The 15641-nt window shown below is 38.6% G+C and overlaps 1 non-coding gene across 1 annotated transcript; it reads left to right on the forward strand.

The window, feature by feature from the left end:
• The first annotated feature begins 3115 nt into the window (after positions 1-3115).
• On the forward strand, positions 3116-3222 carry LOC120861111. The gene has a single exon (XR_005720497.1). It is a non-coding gene; the product is annotated as a U6 spliceosomal RNA (small nuclear RNA).
• Positions 3223-15641: the final 12419 nt, after the last annotated feature.

Below are 15641 nucleotides of genomic sequence, written 5' to 3' on the forward strand. Positions count from 1 at the left end.
TTTTAAAGTGTTTTCTCAATATAAAATTCCCATAATGTTCAGCTATCATAATAACTCTGTATGCAGACAGTTACTAAACTTCTCTTGGTGATGATTTCATATTATAAGTAAAAGTCAAATCACTACATAGTATACTAGAGACTCAGAGAAGGAAATGGCACCCCACTGCAGTACTCTTGCCTGGAAAATCCTATGGACGGAGGAGCCTGGTGGGCTGCAGTCCATGGGGTCGCTAAGAGTTGGACACGACTGAGCGACTTCACTTTCACTTTTCACTTTCACGCATTGGAGAAGGAAATGGCAATCCACACCAGTGTTCTTGCCTGGAGAATCCCAGGGGTGGGGGAGCCTGGTGGGCTGCCATCTATGGGGTCGCACAGAGTCGGACACAACTGAAGTGAAGAGCAGCAGCAGCAGCAGCATACTAGAGACTAACATGATATTGTATGTTAACTCTATTTCAATAAAAAGAAGAGAGTTAACTTTTACAAATGTATGTTTCCACTTCTAATCACTATCTGCTACAATGATTACCCAGAAACCTAAGTTGATGGAGTAATTGATTGATTGATTGATCACTTCATTACATTAATCTAGAAATAGGAAAAATATGATCTTGTATCTCACCTGAAAGACATCTGCATCAAATCCTCCTCTACTTTGCAGTATAAAAGTGTGCTTATGTTAAAGTGCCTCATTTACAGGAAAAAATAACTCCCTGCCAAAAAAGAGCAACGTAACATAATTACTCTTGGCTTGGAAGCCTACTATTAGTTTATTCAATGACTTTCTCAAATGGTGCTGGGAGAATTTGACATGAAACATTTTTGTTAGAAAAAAACATCTTTTAGCTTATGTATAATATAGACACAGAAGAAAAATATGAACGGTGGGAATAGGCCTACATTCAACAGTGACAAACTACTTGCCACAAAAATTTCTTAAGTTTAAAGTCCCTGGCTCTATTCTTGGGTTATGAGTGAGTGGTACACAATATTACAATACATTCTAAAATCAAACTGGTGACTCTCTTCTGCTTGATCATAACCACTTACCTAGCCATTTAGAACTACTCAAATAGGGCAAGAGGATGGTATCTCACGGAAGGGAGAAGGAGGTGAGATATAAAAGGATCAGTACCTGGATAAAACCAAACATCTAGAGTGTTGCATTTTTATTGTGAGATATCTGAAGAATACAGTGATGATTTTCAAAACAGCAAAACAATAAATATGTCAACATGAGAGTCTTACAGATTTTTGCTAACCAGAAATTTATTAACGTAGAAGTTTATGGTTCAAGCCTGTGAAATTTCAATACCCCTTTATGAGGCAGTATAAAGTACTTTGGGCTTCTCTTGTAGCTCAGACAGGAAAGAATCTGCCTGCAATGCAGGAGACCCAGGTTCAGTCGCTGGGTTGGGAAGACGCATGGGGAATGACTACACACTCCATTATTCTTGCCTGGGAAATCCCACAGACAAAGAAGCCTGTTGGGCTACAGTTTATGGGGTTGCAGAGTCGGACACGACTGAGCAATGAAGCACACACACATGCATAAAGTACTTTAGATTTGAGGGTCACACAGCCATTGGTTTGAATACTGTTTCATTGCTTGCAGTAATGACTTAGGGCAATTAAATTAGCCTCCTCAAGTCTCATTTTCTTAATGGAATAAAAAGAGAATAATATTAGTTCTAATTCTTGAATTATGAAAATTAAATAATAAGATGATAAAATTTTCTCAGGAAGATGGCGTATATCAATTCCTGATACATCATTTTTATAGATACAATTGATAGTGTTAGGTAGACAGGTGCGAGGCACAGCATAGTAGTTGTCCATGTGGGTAAATTATGATACGGTTTAAATGGGACATCAAAGAATCCCACAATAGTGCTTTCAGGACTGGCAAGTACAAAAGAGAGTTGCTTTCTCTATTGAAGCAGGGACTTGAATACATGGGAATGCAGCAAGCAGCAGTTAGTTATTGAAGTCATGTTTATAAGACAAACAAGTAAAAACTTGATTTATAAACATAGGTTTCCAGTGATAAAAGAGATGTCAAATATTTATTCCCATATTCATCCTATGGATGAAAAAATAATGTTGTATGAAATGTAATTGACTTGTCTGGATTTGTATAATAATATTGGGTCTAGAATTTTAAGCCAATTGAAAGAGCGTATTTCTAACTACCATACTATATTATCCATCATATGTAAAGGTGAAACTAAGAGATCTCAGTTTGGGTTATTACAAGGATAACACATATAAAACTAGTAGCACAAGTCTGGCATGGGAACAAATGTAGCTATCTAGTAATCCCTGATTGAAATGGAACATATACTTGAGAGTTTTACACCTGAAATCTCAGGAGGGTACAAGGAGTGATATATATCAAACCAGAAAAAAAAAAGGACAAAATTACCTCTACTAGTATTATTACATCTGCAGCAGCTATTGTTACCGGTAATAAAACCAATAATAATAATAATATGACTAATAGCATTAACAGAAGTATATTGCCTGAAAAGGGGAGAAGGGGGATGTTAGTCCTAATTCCCTCTATTGACCATTTTGGTAGTGATGTTAAAAAGAGAAAATTTTAAAAATGGGTGATGATCAAAATTTAATTATCATAATAGTTAACAGCATGTTACATAGAAGATTTAATTTGAGCATAATTTTTGAAGCATTGATATAATTAGCAAGAATTAAGTCTATCCTGTTTTACCACTGGGAGAAATCTAGGAATGGGTAAAAGGAAATAGTATGTTGGAATTAACCTAAATAAGAATGTTCTTTTAACAAAGGGCTTCAGAAAATTATAAACAATAATGTAAAACTTACTAATACTGTGTATGTTTTGATTTCAGTTATTTACATTGATTCCTCTGGGAGGTTAGGGATAGTGTTTAGGGGATTAAAGAATATGACATGGAAGAGATTCAGTCAGATATTTATGATCTCTCCCTAATATTGAAGCCTCCTTCCTTAATTTAACTGATCAACTTTACTTAGTGATCCACATCTCTAATACTGTAAAAGCACAAAATATTTTAATTTTTGTGTCATCAAACAAAATGGAATAGATTAAAAAGTATAAAACTTACGTGTTCACTTCAGCAGCAGATATACTAAAATTGGAATGATACAGAAAAGATTAGCATGGCCCTTGTGCAAGGATGTCATGCAAATCTGTGAAGCATTTCATATGTTTTCATGCTCAGGGTTGCAATTTCTGGAATTTATTGTGAGATGGGATTTTTACGAATCTCCGCCAAACTTATCTTTCTGCTTAAAACTTTCCACTAGTATATGTATATATATTGCATCATATGAAAAAAGCTTTTAAAATTATAATGAATAAAAAGTAGGTCTTCAACCAACCATGAGGAAAGATAAATGGATGAAGTTGGCAAAATATGAACATGCAAAGAAGATCCCATTTTGAAAATATTAAGGCTTGAAAATAGAGACTGTAATGTTATTTGTAACTGTGCTAGACCAATATGAAGAAATAAATTTTTCCTCTTTTTGAGAAATGTATTAATATAATTAAAATATATTAAGACTTTTTAAAAAGAAAGTATAATACTTATTTTATATATGTATATATATGGTCAATATGTTATATACTCTGAATTATTTTGCTTGTGTCAAGAGACATGTTTTGAGTGTTTCCACGGGGTGCCCTACAACAGCTCAGAGAAGCACATTGGAGTCTCATTTGATCACCCCCTTGTTCAGAATCACTGAATCAATCAATCTTCAGTATGATTTCTCAGGAAATCATATACTCTGGGCACCTCACTATCTGTTCCATTTTGTGTCTTTTGCTGGAATGGTTTCTTCTTCCTTAATTCTATATTTTGGCATGCCCAAGAAATCCACTCCCTTTCTGTATCTATTCACACTTATCCCCAAGTGACTCCCTCTGTTTGCAGATTTAATTTCTATCTATATACTGACAGCTCCTGGCATATCCACAGTCCCTCCCTCTCTCTTTAGCCTATCTGACACTGGCATGTAGATGTCAAAGAATCATGCCAAGCATAACACTTCCAACCCCTCCATTCTCTCCCAATTTCTCCCATTCTGAAATAGTTCCACTATTCACTCAGTTCATGTGGTCCAACTGAGATATATATGTTCAGTCACGTCTGACTCTTTGTGACCCTGTGGACTATAGCCCACCAGGCTCCTCTGTCCATGGCATTTTCCAGGCAAGAATACTGGAGTAGGTTACCATTTCCCTCCCCAGGGGAATCTTCCTGACCCAAGGATCGAACCAGTGTCTTTTGCATCTCTTTCATTGGTGGGTGGATTCTTTATCTGCTGAGCCACCAGGGAAGGTGGTCCAGCTGAGGGATCAGTCTTTATCAGTTCAGTTCAGTCTCTCAGTCATGTCTGACTCTTTGCAACCCCATGAATCACAGCACCCCAGGCCTCCCTGTCCATCACCAACTCCCGGAGTTCACTCAGATTCACATCCATCGAGTCAGTGATGCCATCCAGCCATCTCATCCTCGGTCGTCCCCTTCTCCTCCTGCCCCCAATCTCTCCCAGCATCAAAGTCTTTTCCAATGAGTCAACTCTTCGCATGAGGTGGCCAAAGTACTAGAGTTTCAGCTTTAGCATCATTCCTTCCAAAGAAATCCCAGGGCTGATCTCCTTCAGAATGGACTGGTTGGATCTCCTTGCAGTCCAAGGGACTCTCAAGAGTCTTCTCCAACACCACAGTTCAAAAGCATCAATTCTTCAGCACTCAGCCTTCTTCACAGTCCAACTCTCACATCCATATATGACCACAGGAAAAACCATAACCTTGACTAGACGGACCTTAGTCGGCAAAGTAATGTCTCTGCTTTTGAATATGCTATCTAGGTAGGTCATAACTTTTCTTCCTATACCTTTTTTTAATCACTCTATCTAATCCATTGGCAAGTGCTTTTGACTCTAGCTTCAAGTCACACCCTGACAACAAGCACATCTGATAACTCTATCATCATCCTGGCCAAGTCACTGTCATCTCTCACGTTGATTGTCACTACAGACTTCTATCTCTTTCACTCATACCTCCTATTGCCAGTTTCATGCGCAGCAACAAAAATAATCTATTAAAAAATAAATCAGATTATATCAATCTCCTGCTCAAAAACCTGCATGACCTTTTATAATCTCTCACGACTCAGGATGAAATCCAAACCCTTTATCACACTCTACAAGACTCCATACAATCTAGTTCCTGCTTATCTTCCTGACCTCATCTCATAACACTCTCCATTTTATTCTGCTTTAGCCACTCTGGCCTCTATCTGTTCGCTCTGTTTTCAACACTGCTTATTCCCTTAGATCTTCAAAAGTCTCTCTCCTTTCCTTCACTCAGATCTTTGTTCAAAGTTACCAGTTCAGAGAAGCCATCCTGTTGATTCTTTAAAATAACACCTCTACCAAACCCCCTTCTGTAGCCATCTGTCACCTTATCTTTTTATGTGCCTCATAGCACTAATTACTGCCCCCACATAGATTCATTTATTGCTTGTTTTCTGACTCTTCCACAGAACACTAGAATAAAAGCTTCAGTAGGACAGTAAGAATTTTCTCTTTATTTTAAACACTATTATATGTCTAAAAATTAGATCAGTGCTTGCCACATAGTAAGAATAAATTGAGTTAAAAGTTATTGATGATAAGAAATTGGGTGTTATGTGAACTCCTACCAGATACTAAATAAAGGATTTATGTTAATGAAAATTCAGGCTAGATAAAGCATTGCTTCACCTATATTTCCCATAGTGTACTTCAAAGGATTTCATTAGTGTGAGAATATGAACATATACCCTTCTGACAATCAGGTAATGGTATTTCCAACAGCACATGAACAATGCTCAGAAGATGATACAAGCTCAAACCTATGAGACCATTTGCTGCTCTACTCTGAGAGGTTTCCAAGGTTCCTCTGGCATGTATCCCCTCTTGTTGCAACTGATTTTGTTTGAGTACAAGAGCATTCCTTGGCTATTGGGCTTTGACAAAAGCAGAAATTCCACCCAAACTCAATAAGATGCCTGTTGCTGCAGATAAGGACATCCAACCCAGTAATAACATGCATATCTGGAACTTCCTTAGAATCTATCTGTTCAAGGTAAAATTGTTTTACATATAAAATCAGTTTGTACTGAATCGATCTTTAAATGTTTTATTCAGCCCCAAAATTTTATATGTATTTTTGATATCTAAGCTTTTTTAGTTCTAATCAGATTATATTTTACCTGGTAAATTTAACTTTTAAAATTTCTTCTGCAGTCTATCTGCTTGTACAGTTTAAGCTTTAAAGTGAAGTCACTCAGTCGTGTCTGACTCTTTGTGACCCCATGGACTGAAGCCTACCATGCTCCTCCATCCATGGGATTTTCCAGGCGAGCGTTCTGAAGTAGGTTGCCATTTCCTTCTACAGAGGATCTTCCGGACCCAGGGTCGAACCCGGGCATCCCGCATTGTAGGCAGGCGTTTTACCGTCTGAGCCACCAGGGACAGAACCCAAATTTAAGCTTTATTTGTCTAGAAAAGAAAGTCAGTAGTAGAGGCAAACTGCTGCTGCTGCTAAGTTGCTTCAGTCATGTCTGACTCTGTGTGACCCCATAGACAGCAGCCCACCAGGCTCCACCATCTCTGGGATTCTTCAGGCAAGAACACTGGAGTGGGTTGCCATTCCCTTCGCCAATGCATGAAAGTGAAAAGTGACAGTGAACTCGCTCAGTCATGTCCGACTCTTCACGACACCATGGACTGCAGCCTACCAGTCTCCTCCGTCTGTGGGATTTTCCAGGCAAGAGTACTGGAGTGGGTTGCCATTGCCTTTTCCGGTAGAGGCAAAACACAAGGTCAATAAGTTTCACCCCAGAATCGGCTCCAAGTTCAGTAGGTCTCATTAAACTAGAGTACTTCAGACAAACTTAGCCCTTGTATCATCTTTTCAAAATCTTGTGAGACTCTCCTCAATCTTGTCTTTGTCTCCCTTAAAACTACTCTGTCTTGTTAGTTCCTGCATCCCTCTCACTAAATAGGATCATTTCGCTTTGGTGAAAGGCAATTTCAAATTTTAGTGAAAAAGTTTTGAAACTTTTAAATATAAATAGAAATGTTCATTTAAGAAAGGCCTTAGAACAAAAAAGAATACAATTCTGAGTATGCAACGGTTTGCATTCCTTAAATAGGATGACTCTTTGCGACCCCACGGACTATAGGTAGGTCACGAGACACCACTGTCCATGGGATTTTTCTGACCAGAATACTGAAATGGGTTGCCATTTCCTACTCTAAGGGATCTTCCTGACCCTGGGATCGAACCCATATCTCTTGGGTCTCCTGTATTGGCAGGTGGATTCTTTTCCACTAGCACCAGCTGGGAAACTCTTAAATAGTATGAGGAGGCTCTCAGATATGACCTGAGCTGCAATATTGTTTCCCCAAAGACTTCCAGGAGAAAGACAAGAAAAGAGGCAAATTCAGTTCTACCTTTTCTATTTGTACCCTACCTTTCCCTGAATTCCACTTCTTCCAATCATGAATTTAATTCAATCTCATGGACTTCTTAATCTCCCCCCTCCTCTTTTTCCTGAAGATTTCCTGAAATTAAACTACCCATGAAGGCGATTCCTGGTACATGAACTTCAAACTCCATTTAGTACATCTCTCTGTGACATTATTAAGGACCTGTCATATCCCAGGACACAGGGGAAAAAAAGTTTATTAAAATATTCAGAGTCCTCCTAGGCACATATTCTTGAGGCTTCCTTGACCTCTATCACTGTGTACATCTTTTCCCAAGCCCAGGAAGTGCAAAAACTTGTCTGGATAAAGCTAATTGCAGGGTCTGAGAAGGACTCGAGTTTGATGAAACAATCTGAATGAGTTAGGCCAATTTATTTTAGGAGGTATATCACAAAGATTGCTAAATAAAATTGGATCTTTCCTTGAACATCACAACAATGAAAGAGTGAATCTATAGAAGAGCTCAGAGATAAATGAATTAGTGCCTTCAGATAATGTTCAGCATTAGGCTTGGATACTGGCATTTCCATTACCTCTCCAACATTTTTACAGATGGCCTAAAACCAGAAATTGCTGATCTGGTAGGTAAAGAAAAGATTGGATGGCAGATCACCCCATTACACAAATTTTAGGCTTTGGCAGAATACATTGAGGAATATTCACATAGGAGAAAAAAAATCTAAAATTCTTATGGATTTAAAAATAAATGGAGATGTTCTAACTTAAAAAAATAAAAATAAAAAACTCCTGTATAACAAGATCACTGCTGGTTTCATATGTAAAAGTAACATTGGATAATAAATGTTTCCATCTTAATAAAATACAGAAAAGAACTAGAGGTCCATGAGGGTTAGAAAGGGGCTCCAAGAGAGATTATAGTATTCAATTTCCAATGATCCAGCAAAACCAACCAGGAGAAGCAGTTCTCAAAATGCAAGGGCAGAAGCAAGACTTTCTAAATGACATAGGTGCTATTCTGTGAACTATAAATTCTACTACTATTTTTATACCTCTCTTAGAAATCTTCAGACTACTGACATGGTAGATTTTTCAAGTACCACTCAAGAGTATTCCACTCATCGAGCAGGCAACAATAACTTCTGGCCCTCTTGTGAGCCAACTTTCATTCTTTGTGAGAATACAAATTTATTATTGAGAGATCTTTTCGAAAAGAACTAACAAATCAAGTCTTTTTCAGGTAAACTATTTCCTGGTATACCTGACATCTCCTACACAAAGCATACACTAATAGTTCAAGTGGATGTTTTTTTTCACTCTTGTGTCCTCAATCCAATCCCAACTTGAGGAATTTCTTTTTTTTTTAATTTAAATTTATTTATTCTAATTGGAGGCTAATTACTTTACAATATTATATTGATTTTGCCATACATCAACATGAATCCGCCACGGGTGTACACTTGTTCCCCATCCTGAACACCCCTCCCACCTCCCTCCCCATACCATCCCTCTGGGTCATCCCAGTGCACCAGCTCTTCTTGAAGGTCCCTGATACCCCAAGCCAAGACTCACTGATATCTTAAAAATATTAGGGGCTGATCCCATTTAAGAAACAAGTAATTTATCCAAGCCTTTACCCAAATTTGCTCAATATCCCTTGAAGCCTAAAGCAAGGAAAGCTCTAGTTCTATTATGGAACATACTGATATGTCAAAGGGATGCTTTTTTCCTTTATATTATCACCTGCAATATTCCTATGTTGCTTGCAGAAAACAAAAGACCTAATACACATAGATATAGATTTGTGCAAGATCATAGTGTTATACATAAAATGTGATGTACTATTTCTCACTGGCCCCCAAACTCAAATATCATTTTGTTTTCAGTACTACCTAAACTCATCTCCTTTAGTATTATGTTTGTACTGTTTCCTTCTACTATCCTTCCAAATCTCAAGCCAATATTTATTTGCCTTGTCATGGGAAAATCAACAGCATGCCAAGTATATTATGTGGTAAGTCACATCAGTTGTGTCCAACTTTTTGTGACCTCAGTTCACAGGATTCTCCAGGCAAGGATACTGGAGTGGGTTGTCATGCCCTCCTCCAGGGAATCTTCCTGACCCAGTGAACCTTCCTGACCCAGTGAACCTGAGTCTTTTATATCTCCCGGACTGGCAGGTGGGTACTTTACCACTAGCGCTACCTGGGAACCTGATGTACAGAAGCCCTCTTCTAATTCTCTCAATCAAGATCTAAACATTATAAAATTTACTTGTGACTTCTTTTATAATATTTAGACAGATGGCCTTCTGTAAAGCCCAGGAGGTAAATTTATAATTTCCATTTATTTGTTAAATGCACTAATTAAGAATTGTCTTCCCAGATGGCACTAGTGGTAAAGAATCTGCTGGCCAATGTAAGAGATGCAAGAGATGTGGGTTCAATACCTGAGTTGGGAAGATGCCTTGGAGTAGGAAATGGAAACCCACTTCAGTGTTTTTGGCTTGGAAAATTCCATGGACAGAGGAACCTGAAGGACTAGAGTCCATGGGATTGCAAAGAGTCAGACAAAACTGAGCAATCATGCATGCATGCATTTAATTCAGGAGACATACAAAGAAACTGCAATTCTATCAACCAAAGTTCATTACTGAAAACACAATATATCCCAAGAGGTACCTCCCTAACCTCTAAGAGATTGTACATATCTGGAATTTTTCTAGATCAATTCCAAAATCAACTCTGGGAATTCTTTATCATTACCTAGCAAGAGTATTACAGGTACTTTTCTAAGATTTCATCTGATTTATATCATTGATCTCCAAGTTTTGAATTTTATTCAGGAGACAATAAGCATGACAAAGCTTTTGGTAAGGAGGAGTCAAACTAGTTCAATGGTCAACAGCCCCCAACTTTAGGATTGCCCAATTACCATATATCATCTTCCTTTTTGACCATTTATAATCTAGTCAGACACTAGATATATTTTTATGGTATAACAAATGGAACATATTCTCCTTTTTAAAGAGATACAGCAGCAGCTACAAAGTTTCTGGAATCTATGACAGATTAAGTTGTTGATTCTTCTTGCTGTGCTACTAATTAACAGAAAACACTAATGACTCCTCAGTTAGTTGGATTACCTCCTATGGAATACTATTGCCTTCCATTTTTATATATCACTATCCCTTGTTATAATCCTAAACCCAGTAATTCTCCTTCCTTTACCTGAGGGAGAAGAATCCTATTGTTATCAATTGTTAGGTTACAATCTAAGTCTTATTCAAAGCTATTAAAAATTCTTTAGGAAAACCCTGATTTAATTTCATTTGGTAATGCTATTTACCTGAAAACAAAGTCTGAATATTGTCAATATACAAAAAGAGTATCACACAACTTATCTCAGTTCAAAAGACTCAGTTGATCACTCTCACTTAGGTTTTCCAAACATTTTGTTAAAACATTTATAAAGCACACTACTGCAGTCTCAAAAATGACAGAATGATCTCTGTTCGTTTCCAAGGCAAACCATTCAATATCACAGTAATCTAAGTCTATGCCCCAACCAGTAACACTGAAGAAGCTGAAGCTGAACAGTTCTATGAAGACCTATAAGACCTTTTAGAAATAACACCCCCAAAAGATGTCCTTTTCATTATAGGGGACTGGAAGGCAAAAGTAGGAAGTCAAGAAACACCTGGTTTAACAGGCAAATTTGGACTTGGAATACAGAATGAAGCAGGACAAAGACTAATAGAGTTTTGCCAAGAGAACACACTGGTCATAGCAAATACCCTCTTTCAACAACACAAGAAAGACTCTACACATGGACATCACCAGATGTTCAACACCAAAATCAGATTGATTATATTCTTTGCAGTGAAAGATGGAGAAGCTCTATACAGTCAGCAAAAACAAGACCAGGAGCTGAATGTGGCTCAGATCATGAACTCCTTATTGCCAAATTCAGACTTAAATTGAAGAAAGTAGGGAAAACCACTTGACCATTCAGGTATGACCTAAATGAAATCCCTTATGATTATACAGTAGAAGTGAGAAATAGATTTAAGGAAATAGATCTGATAGATAGAGTTCCTGGTAAACTATGAACGGAAGTTCATGACATTGTACAGGAGACAGGGATCAAGACCATCCTCATGGAAATGGAAAAAAGCAAAATGGCTGTCTGGGGAAGCCTTACAAATAGCTGTGAAAAGAAGAGAGGTGAAAAGCAAAGGAGAAAAGGAAAGATATAGGCATCTGAATGCAGAGTTCCAAAGAAGAGCAACAAGAGATAAGAAAGCCTTTCTCAGTGATCAATGCAAAGAAATAGAGAAAAAGAACAGAATGGGAAAGACAAGAGATCTCTTCAAGAAAATTAGAGATACCAAGGGAACATTTCATGCAAAGATGGGCTCAATCAAGGACAGAAATGGTATGGACCTAACAGAAGCAGAAGATATTATGAAGAGGTGGCAAGAATACATGGAAGAACTGTATTAAAAAAAAAAAAAAAAAGATTTTCATGACCAAGATAATCACGATGGTGTGATCACTCACCTAGAGCCAGACATCCTGCAATGTGAAGTCAAGTGGGCCTTAGAAAACATCACTATGAACAAAGCTAGTGGAGGTGATGGGATTCCAGTGGAGCTATTTCAAATCCTGAAAGATGATGCTGTGAAAGTGCTGCACTCAATATGCCACAAAATTTGGAAAACTCAGCAGTGGCCACAGGACTGGAAAAGGTCAGTTTTCATTCCAATCCCAAAGAAAGGCAATGCAAAAGAATGTTCAAACTACCGCAGAATTGCACTCATTTCACATGCTAGGAAAGTAATGCTCAAAATTCTCCAAGCCAGGCTTCAGCAATACATGAACCCGTGAACTTTGAGATGTTCAAGCTGGTTTTAGAAAAGGCAGAGGAGCCAGAGATCAAATTGCCAAGATGTGCTGGATCATGGAAAATGCATTAGAGTTCCAGAAAAACATCTATTTCTGTTTTATTGACTATTCTGAAGCCTTTGACTGTGTGGAGCTCAATAAACTGTAGAAATTTCTGAAAGAGATGGTCATACCAGACCACCTGACCTGCATCTTGAGAAACCTATATGCAGGTCGGGAAAAAACAGTTAGAAATGGACATGGAACAACAGATTGGTTCCAAATAGGAAAAGGATTATGTCAAGACTGTATATTGTCACCTTGCTTATTTAACTTATATGCAGAGTACATCATGAGAAACACTGGACTGGAAGAAACACAAGCTGGAATCAAGATTTCCAGGACAAATATGAATCACCTCAGAAATGCAGATGACACCATCCTTATGGCAGAAAGTGAAGAGGAACTAAAATGCCTCTTGATGAAAATGAAAGAGGAGAGTGAAAAAGTTGGCTTAAAGCTCAACATTCAGAAAACGAAGATCATGGCATCTGGTCCCATCACTTCATGGGAAATAGATGGGGAAACAGTGGAAACAATGTCAGACTTTATTTTTTGGTGCTCCAAAATCACTGCAGATGGTGATTGCAGCCATGAAATTAAAAGACACTTACTCCTTGGAAGGAAAGTTATGACCAACCTAAATAGCATAAGAAGCAGAGACATTATTTTGCCAACAAAAGTCCGTCTAGTCAAGCTCTGGTTTTTCCTGTGGTCATGTATGGATGTGAGAGTTGGACTGTGAAGAAGGCTGAGCACCAAAGAATTGATGCTTTTGAACTGTGGTGTTGGAGAAGACTCTTGAGAGTCCCTTGGACTGCAAGGAGATCCAACCAGTCTATCCTAAAGGAGACCAGTCCTGGGTGTTCATTGGAAAGACTGATGCTGAAGCTGAACCTCCAATACTTTGGCCACCTCATGCAAAGAGTTGACTCATTGGAAAAGACCCTGATGCTGGGAGGGATTGGGGAAAGAGGAGAAGGGGATGACAGAGGATGAGATGGCTGGATGGCATCACCTACTTGATGGATGTGAGTCTGAGTGAACTCCAGGTGTTTTTGATGGACCGGGAGGCCTGGCGTGCTGTAATTCATGGGGTCACAAAGAGTCAGACACGACTGAGTTACTGAACTGAACTGCCCTATCTTCACACTAACCCCAAGAAAAATCCTAAAATTTAAAAATGGATCATTTTAAATAGGAACTTGTAGTTTTACCCAGTTTATTCACACTCATTTTACCCTTTCATTAACACTTTTAGTCAGTCAACAGTATTTCTTGAGCAGCTACATTATATCATTGTTGAAAGTTTCAGAACATAGGTTTATTTTTTTTTCCCCAGTTGTTGAGATATAACTGACGTATAAGACTATATATATCTATACACCATAATGTATATATAGTAGTGATTACTACCATTAGCTTGCTGTTGCTGCTGCTGCTAAGTCGCTTCAGTCATGTCCGACTCTGTGCATCCCCAGAGATGGCAGCCCACCAGGCTCCCCAGTCCCTGGGATTCTCCAGGCAAGAACACTGGAGTGGGTTGCCATTTCCTTCTCCAATGCATGAAAGTGAAAAGTGAAAGCAAGTCCCTCAGTCATGTCCGACTCCTAGTGACCCCATGGACTGCAGCCTACCAGGCTCCTCTGTCAATGGGATTCTCCAGGCAAGAGTACTGGAGTGGGGTGCCATGTCCTTCTCCAGGGGATCTTCCTGACCCAGGGATCCTACCCAGGTCTCTGACATTGCAGGCAGATTCTTTACCTTCTGAGGGAGTGGTAAAGGAACCAGGCTGCAAATGCAGGAGACTTAGAGACACAGGTTTGATCCCTGTGTTGAGAAGATCTCTGGAGAAAGAAATGACAACTCACTCCAGTATTTTTGTCTGGAAAATTCCATGGACAGAGAAGCCATGGGCTACAGTCCATGGAGTCTCAAAGAGTCGGGCACAACTGAGCTCACACACACACAGTGATTACTATAGTCATCGTGCTGTACATTACATCTCCAGGATTTATATATTTTATAACTGGAAGTTTTTATCTTTCAGCTTTTTTTTCCACCCAATTTCTCCACTGCTTATCACTGCCTGTAACCAATAATCTGGTCTCTGTTCCCATGGGTTTATTTTTTATAGTTTCCACACCTAAGTGAGATCATATAGTATTTGTCTTTCTCTTTCTGACATTTCATTTAGCATAATGTCCTCAAGATCCATCCATGTTGGTGCAAATGGTAGGATTCCTTCTTTTAATTACCAAATAGCATTCCATTGTTTGTGTGTGTGTGTATATATATAAACATTTTCTTCATCCAGTCACTTGTCAGTGGACATTTAGGTTGTTTCCATGTCTGGATTATTGTAAAGAATGTTGCTGTGAACTAGGGGTACAGATATCTCTTCATGAGAGTGATTTTTTTCCCTTCAGATATATACCCCAAAGTGACATTGCTGTGAAAATTTAGGTTTAAAGGATTATCTTGAACATATGTTTGATTGGCAAAGATACTAGGAGAAGGTATGTACGTACTTAGGATGTATGTTTATTTAGGATGGCTCAAACTGGCATGGAAGCTGAAACTCCAATACTTTGGCCACTTGATTCAAAGAGCTGACTCATTTGAAAAGACCCTGATGCTGGGAAAGATTGAAGGCAGGAGGAGACAGGGATGACAGAGGATGAGATGGTTGGATGGCATCACCAACTCAATGGACATGAGTTTGGGTAAACTCTGGGAGCTGGTGATGGACAAGGAGGTCTGTCATGCTGCGGTCCATTGGGTCACCAAGAGTCAGACACGACTGAATGACTGAACTGAGCTGAACTGAAAGTGTCAAATGGAAATCATGAAGGATATTATATAATATTACTAAATCTTAATCTGTATTCCACTCAGCTGTGCATACACTATGTACAGTCCTGAACTAGGTTTAGAAAAGTGAACCCAACAAAGATGGCCCAGGCCCATGTTGAGTATACTGAAATGTTTTCAAGTCCCCACATGGGTTGATTAATTTTGAAACTCAGAATTTCCCCTAATCTGAAGCTCGTATTGTCAACAAATTGCTAGTCAGTACATGATACCCAGCCAACCTTTTGGCCTTACTCCATACGTTGTAACCAATCATGAGAGTCACCTACATTTTCTGTAAACAGCTTAGGATAAATTCTAGGCA

This window comes from Oryx dammah, unplaced genomic scaffold (assembly GCF_014754425.2).
Source record: "Oryx dammah isolate SB20612 unplaced genomic scaffold, SCBI_Odam_1.1 HiC_scaffold_11227, whole genome shotgun sequence".
Taxonomy (NCBI): domain Eukaryota; kingdom Metazoa; phylum Chordata; class Mammalia; order Artiodactyla; family Bovidae; genus Oryx; species Oryx dammah.